The following is an 8,338-nucleotide window of genomic DNA, read 5'->3' on the forward strand; positions in this document are numbered from 1 at the left end:
ACCACACAGACTGTTGGCTTGCAGCGCAGAGACTAACAAGATGCTCATGTAATGTAAATGGCTACATGAAACCAGTGCCCTGGGCAGAGTGAACCCAGGATTTTAAACTGCTGCATAGAGTCTAATAACCAACGGCTCAGATGGACCAAATGATAAAATATTGCTTGTGTATTCAAACATTGCGGTCCCTCTTTGCAGTACAATGAGACTACAGCTCCCCTAAATGTGGTCAAACCCCTGTTGATGTTTGGATATATTGCACTGTGACCATGAAGCCGCATTATTGCCTGAGGAAAAATGGAAAAACTGTGAATTTATTGTCTGCTGCGACAAGTGTGGCATGTTTGTCAAAGTAGCACCATGGTGTGCACTGCACACGTCACAATAAACACTGTAAAAACATACTGTTGAGGGTATTGACTTACAAAATACACTGACTTAAAATGTGAGTGTGTGAATCTCTATACTGTATCAACAACCGACCAAAGCAAGCTTGCACTGTATTTACAGGTCTAAAAATCTATCAAAATCTAAAACTAACAGAAACAAATAGGGATTAAGATTCAACTTTAAAGTGGATCACTATGATCGTCAGCTTTTAAGACATCCAATATTTTGCAAACTTAACCATCACCTCCACCTCAGGGGCCACATTTACATTTTGAAGGAAATTAGACCACTTGACTGCAAGGTCATCTTTAGTGCGGCATGTAACGAGGATCAGTGGAACTAGCACTGAAAGTTGTCAGCGGGTTGTGAAAGAGTAAGAGGGACTCGTGAGACCTCCACACTGCAAAAAAAAAAAAAAAAAAAATCTGTCATCCACTGTAGCTCTGTGGCCTTGAATTTTATTTTTATGTTGTGAAACATTCCTGCATAAGATCAGAGACAGTTTCCAGTTTTCAAGAATTTATTTTAATCGAGTCTCTAGCAGAGTCACATGTGATATTTGCTTTCCACAAAAATCCCCCCAAATTTCTCCCGAATAAACAGTGAAAGACTAAATATAAGGGTAAGCCACTTTTTATAGTGGAGATTCTGTGCTGTGCATAGTGTGCAGGTGTGTGATCATTGCCTCTCAGCATGCAGATATCCCTGCCCTGGCTCATGGGACGTATGCAAGACATCTGCCAATGCTGGACAGGTGAAAGCCAGGGGGACACAGACAGAGACACGAAGAAGAGAGATCGGAGGGCAACAGACAGTGTGAGTTTCAAAGAAATGTTAACAACCTTCTTATTTTCTTTTTCTCCGTCCTGCTACTCAGTGATTTTGTCTTTTTAAAAAGGATTTTCCTGTCTGTACACATAAATGATCTCAATACGTGGTTTAAAGCTGCTATAATCAACAATTTGACATTAACAGTGAATCAAATGACTGTGTAATGTGAAAGGGGTCCCTCGCAGTGACAAACCCGCAGATAATTATCGACCGGCTCTGCAGTTCTTATCAATTCTACGGAGCGTTTTAGCATCTGTCGGCGCATTGTTTTGGTTTAAAGGCCCGAAAGATTATCGTTGTGGGTCACTCTCACTGCTCTAATGAGCGTCCTTTTAAGATTTAAGGGAAAAAGCTTTTAATAAGCTGCTCAGCACCAAACAGCAGACAGACAATGACGGCATTTGGCAGCTAAGGAGACATACACTCAGCTGGCCGTTTTATTAGGTACACCGAGCTAAAACTAATGCAGTCTATATGATCATTTTTGAGGCTGCAATTTATGGTGCTGTCGAGAAGTATTGCATTATTACATTATTACAAAGAGGTGTGTCTGTTGTTTAGACTACCCCTCATTATTTGAATGGGGTGGACAAAATAATAGGAACCGGTCAACATCACACAATCCAGTTCAACAGCACCACGGACTACATTCTCCAAATTGATCATACTGTTGAATCAACACCAGGTTATTCAAGGTGTACAAACTGTACATATGTGTTTTAGCAATATTTGAATTTAGTTAGATAATTACATAAGACAACGGGTTGCAAATCAATTCCTAAGTCTATTTATATACTCTCCAGGTACAAGTTGCTAGCTCAAGTGTCCACCATGGCTTTTAGCGATATAAATAGATATAGAACTTTTTGAGCAGGCTATTCAAGAAATGCGGGTATATCTGTAAACTATTCAATAAATGTCATATTTCAGAATAGGTAGTCTGACAGTTACATATATATCAAGAGGGATGTTGAGTTTTGCTCCAAAATTAAACCAATGTGTCTGGAGCTGCAGGGTTTTTTTGGTTTAAAACCACCACTGACACTGAATGTGACAGAGCGAAAGACGTGCTTACGGGGTTATGAGGTGAATATTTTCACAAAAAGCTAAGACAGACAATGAGAAAGACAATGCTACAAACTAACGAAGCAGCAATAGGACTAGTTTGCGTGCTTGATGAATGATAGAAAGTGTGTAAATTAGGTCATGTCACAAAGTGGCCCAAGATAAGATTGAGTAGTTTGCATGTTAATTCAAGGCCTGCAGGCACTCTGTAGTTTAAAATTTGTGTTTTACGGCCACGGCAGTGTTATGTGTGTTTGGATGGGTGTACAGTGGTCTTTATGTGTGAAACATAACTGTCATCGGAGACCGAGCAGTGCACTCTTTTTGACCTTCTAACCCCGGATAGATCCTCAAACCAGAAGTGTTTGCGTGTGTTCGTGAGGGAGAAATCGAGCCACTCTCCATGACTCTCCCCACCTTGTGATCACGCTTGCATACACACTCTCCAGATGTCAAGCTGGTTTCACACACCAGTGGACACACTCTGGTGCTACACCTTCTCTCCCTCACGTTTCACCCTCTCCCATCATTTCACACCTTCTCGTCCGCTCTCCGCCTTTTTCTCATCCCTTCTCTTCTGTTTATTCGATCTTCCATCACTCCTCTAACACCTCCTCACCCCTCCTGCCACTCCCTCTGTTTCTCTCTCCTTTATCCCCACTTTTTTTCACCTTTTTTCTCTTGCTCTGTCTCACAACATCTCACACAATCTTGGAGGATTTCCAGAGTAAACAATACCAATTTAATTCCGTCCGAAAATAGTCCACAAGGGAATGGACGCTGCTGGAATTGCTTCTGATCGAGTGATCGAGTGATTGATCGAGTCTTTGTGTACATTAACCAATGTGTTCAGGCACATGCACACATGACTTTAAAATTTTGTAAGAAATCAACTAAGTTTTGACTCTCATGCACCATAGAGCACAACAAAACATCAGACACAAAGCTGCCCACTGCAGAATTTACAACCACAGCACATATTGTATTTTTACACTTATATTGAAGTATATTGTATTAAAGTGGCCATCAACCCAACAATTTGGCTCAAACAGGTTGGCGCAGTGGCCAACCAGAAATCCTAAATCCCCTTGGAAAAGCACGGGCTTATCTTTAAAAACATTGGCCTTGCACAAAATTCTCAACAATGCCCTTTATATCTTGATCACAAGCTCTTGAGCCCAGCTCAGTCTGTTTTGCGCCACACTGCTGCATGAGCAGTTTTTCATTTGTTTTGATTCAGAAAAGTATTGCTGTGCTGGTGTAGTTGTGCGACAGGTGTCAGCTTGCCCAGCTTGCTTGAAACTGTGGTAGAAATTACCGGGAAAAACTCTTCTGCAGTATATTTCAAAAATGTGTTTGTTAACTAACTAACTAGCTAGCTAGCACTCAAGTTAGTTAGCAAACGACTACAGCTATAGCTGGAGTAACCTCCTCTGATGTGAGTTTTCTTCCAATGATGGAGCGGATAGAAAGGCTCAGACTTCCACGGTGCAGTGAAATTAGTTTTAGGTGTGAGTTTATTTCCATTAGTTGTCAACAAAAGATCTGCAGAGAAAAATGTGACTCTACGCCACTCTTAGCTTTAGGTGTGATTGCTCTTCTCCCACATAGGCCATATTTCTGCTTCCCCATCATACTGTACTCTAAATTACAGAGGCCTGAATCAACAAGGTAACATTAAAACTACTTAATGTATAAGTTTTAACTAACTGCTCTTAAACCTACAATAACGGGCTTATTGGTCACTCAGGATCAGCAGAAACAAGCTGTTAACACAACACTTACTTACTAACTTTTAAGTTGAAGTAGCAAACCTCTTAGCAAACAGTTGCCTGTTAAGTCATGCAGCAGACACGGAGCAACATTAGCATTCATTTGGGGTTGATTTGTGTCCCACTGAAAAAATTAAAGTCCAGTATTCACTCCACTCTTGAGAACAAATATATAGTTCTTTAGCTACTGAATGCGACAAAAAGGTCACTATCTCCTGGTTGGTGCTGGGCAGGCAGCATACAGTGGATTTTTAGAGCTGTTTTGTTCTATGAGCCACTATGAGAGTGATTAGAATGAATAATGAAAATGAGTAATGAATAAAAACCAAAACATCAACCCCAAAGACATTAAAATGCTGAAAATATGACCAAAATGCTTGAGCTGAGGGGGAATGCAGAGTTGGGTGATAATTCTTTGTGGGATCATTACTAAAAGCAACACCTTTCACATACATGCAGTCGTGATCCATATAGAAACATCGATTATAACCTCATAAAATAATCCCTGAATGTGATTCATGGCCCACCATTTGCAATGGGAAACTCTGGCCCTTACAGGCCACGGATGGACCCAGACCAACCTCCCTGTCTGCCACTGAAATGAGGGGCAATTGAAGTTTGCCATGAACCACTGAGCAGTACACCTGAGAGGTTTCTCTCTGTATCTATTTCCTTCACTCTCTCACTCACACACACACACACACACACACACACACACACACACACACACACACACACACACACACACACACACACACACACACACACACACACACACACACACAGAGGGCTGGAGTCAGGGCCAGGGTGTGAGTCAGAGAATGACCCCCGAGATTTGATCCATCTTTGTTTTTGTTTTTGCATGAATGGGCAGCCACACAGGAGCTTTCTTCATTTTTCCTTCATCAAAGGGTTCACCGTGGCACAGCGACCCACATTACCCACTGGACCTTAGGGTGCTCTAACATTAGTATTTTCTGGGTTACATGTTGAAATATATCTCCATTCAGATTTAAAACTGATTGTTGATACATTTAGCTTGTGCACACAACACTCATTTGTTAAAAAACCTTCTGTTCATGTAGTTGTTTTTGCCTTTTATCATAGTGTATGATGTCCTTACTAAACCTGAATTACTTATAATATAAAATGAGACTCAATATTAGAATAAAGTGCAGTAAAAGTTCATACTAATCTGTTACTAAATAAATATTTTGACATTTTGGGAAATGCGCTTATTCGCTTTCTTGCGGTGAAGAGATTGATAGCACTCTCATGTCTCTTTTGGTAAGTGTGAAGCTACCACCAGCAGCCAGTTATCTTAGCTTAGCAAAACGACTTTGAAACAGTCTGCAATGTGTGATTTTTACTGTGTATTTGCGTGGATTAAACTACTAAAATTTAGCATGTTATTTAGTGAACTTTAGAGTTTTTGGCACGCGGATTTCGTTACCTTTGGACAGAGAATAGCTAGCCGTTTCCCTGTTTTTTCAGTTTGTGTTCATGGCTAAGCTAACTGGCTTCTGGCTGTGGCTACATATTTCCTGTAAAGACAAGAGACTGGTATCCGTCTTCTCAAGTTAATAAATGTCATTCCTAAAATTATGTTTTCAGATTGGAATAATAAGAGTTAAGTGGAAGAATTTAACTTACAGTATTTGTTGACTTTGACTTTGACAACCAATAAACATTATGTGTGATCTGTTTTTTTTTAAACATTTAATCATTTAGTATTTGAGTATTAAGCCGTGGTTAGATCTAAATCACAATGAGGCAGTATGGTGTGTATGATTGCCAAAATGATTAAACAAGAGCCTGGGTAATTGAAACCAGCCTTGAATCAAAAATAATCAGCCATAAAGCTGAAACAGATCATTTGGCCCATGCACAACCTGCAATCTAACAACAAATCTGGGGTTTTTGTGTGGAGGAAAAGAGGTCTGTTTTTCTCCCAGATGTAAGTTCTACGGTGTGATAACTCTCAGGATGAGCTCTGACAGTGCATATGTTCATTCATGACTGTTTCTGCATCTCAATCACTTTGGACTGTTTTACCTTGACGGCTAAGAGTGTGGGAGCTTCGACTGATGAAGGCAGCGAGGATTCCTACAAAAAAAGTCAGAGCACTCCGCGCGAAGAAGAGGCAGATGATGAAATGAATGATGAAACAGATGAGGTTCTAATCAGAATCTCTTTATGCTGGCGCTCTCTGGGAATTCTTCACCTCATCAGCCCTCAGTATCCTCCCCCACTGGACGGCGGGCAACCTCCCAGAGTGCCTTGCTGCGTGGCCTTTTCAATAATGTAGAGGGGGGAGAGAAGGGAGATAAAATGAGAGAGGAAACGATTTCCTGGCACTGTGCAAGCCCCCTCTGTGACATTTACCTCTAGTGAAGCCCTAAATGTGTGCGTGCATGTGTGTGTGTGTGTGTGTGTGTGTGTTTGATGGCCTTATGCCAGACTAATGATACCCCCCTCTGGCACACTCTCGAGGCACAAAACTCTGCTGCAATGACGCCACACGCACCCTTCAGAATTATACTGAAGGAAAAGACAGAAGAAAAGTGGGGAGATAATAGCAAGAAGGTGTGTAAAGACTTTGAAAGAAAAATATGAGAGCAATACTCCCACCTAAGTGTGAAGCTGAGGAACAATAGAAAGGCAGGAAATAAAGGGAAGAGGACGGAGCAGATAGTTCTTGTCAGCGAGTGACAGGGAATGAGCAGGAGCGATCATCCTCTTTAATCCATCAGCTCCACCTGTTACCATTTCATACTTCATTAACCGTTCCCCCTATTTAGAGCACTGGGTGGTCTCCTCTGCCTCCACGGGGAGTCCCCAGCCCCCCACATGGACACATGGCATCTATCATTACCCCTCAGCCTCAGCTCGGGGCTTGCGGAATGTCACACAGCTGGAGCAGGACGCTCTGAAGACAGATGAAAAAGAAAAACCCCGGTGAATGTCATTAAAAAGACGGTGCACACTTCTGCTGCCCACAAGTTAGTTATAGGAGGATTGATTGTAGTGCTATGTAAACCAACTTCAACTCAGGTTTTCAGGCAGAACATAATAGTAGAGAAAACATCTCCCCATAAGGTCTACTTAGTAGCAGTCCTGGTGATTTCAATCATATCACATGATCCTCCCGGCTGTCATGGAACTGCCCATGTTCAAATTTACATTTTTACTTTTGAGCACTTTAAGGACTTCTCGTCCACATTGGTACGTAACTTGAGGTTCAAAGTCCATTCTTGGCCTCGGGAAACAGCAGTTCAGAAGACAGTTTCACTACAAGGTTCATTTAGTAGCTGTTCTGGAGCTTTCGATCATATTTGATACGTCAGCTTTTAAGCCAACGTTGACAAGAAGTCCAAAAAACTGTTTGCGAAGTCCCACCTCTGTTAGTTACTAGTTTCTTTCCCTAACCGTGGCAGATTTACGATTGGAAATTCTTTGTAATTTCTAAAAGAATGTGTCCGTGACTTTAGATGTAGGTATGCAAAAGCAGACTTCTCATTTCTAAATGGCAAATATCATTTTGAAATGACAGTTACCGCTGGCAGATTTCTATCAGACGTAGCTAGCTGGCTAGTTAAGCTATTTTAGGCTAGTTCGTTGAAAATGTCGTCTCTTGTTTCGCTTGACTTTTTTTTTATGTTTCCAGCTGATTTGTTTTAAAACGAGAATGCTGTAAGAATGGACTTAAATATGCAATTCATGGCTGGCACAGTTACGCACTGTATGTGATATCGTGGTGAGGAGGCTAAAGCAAAAACTCAGCATCCTCTCCAGCCAATGATCCGCGTAGAAGACAGGGAAAAAAAACAACTGCTGTGTTCTTGTATTGCAGTGTAATGCATTCTACGATTACCCTCTTTGGCAAACAAGACGGGTTAATTTATGCTGTATTGTTTTGAACTGTTTCACCTTTAACGAGAGCTGCAGCTGCAGTCAGTCGGTTGACAGAAAATTACTCTGTAAACATTTTGATAATCGATTTCTCATTAATTTCCTGAGAAAAAATTTGGACTGGTGGTCGGACGAAACGACATCTGGAGACGTTACCTCGGACGAACTTGTCACAGTTTTCTGGCATGTTGTAGGCCAAATGATCATCAGATTAAATTGAGATGATAGTGAATAGATTAATCCATAATGAAAATAATTGTTTGTTGCAGTTGTACTTTAATATTACTAAAGAAAAAGCTTCTGAGATGAGGAATAACAAATGTTGGTCAAATCTCAGGTAACATTAGCTGGGGTTGCTGGGATGTAAT

This window comes from Xiphias gladius, chromosome 12, assembly GCF_016859285.1.
Source record: "Xiphias gladius isolate SHS-SW01 ecotype Sanya breed wild chromosome 12, ASM1685928v1, whole genome shotgun sequence".
Lineage (NCBI taxonomy): Eukaryota > Metazoa > Chordata > Actinopteri > Istiophoriformes > Xiphiidae > Xiphias > Xiphias gladius.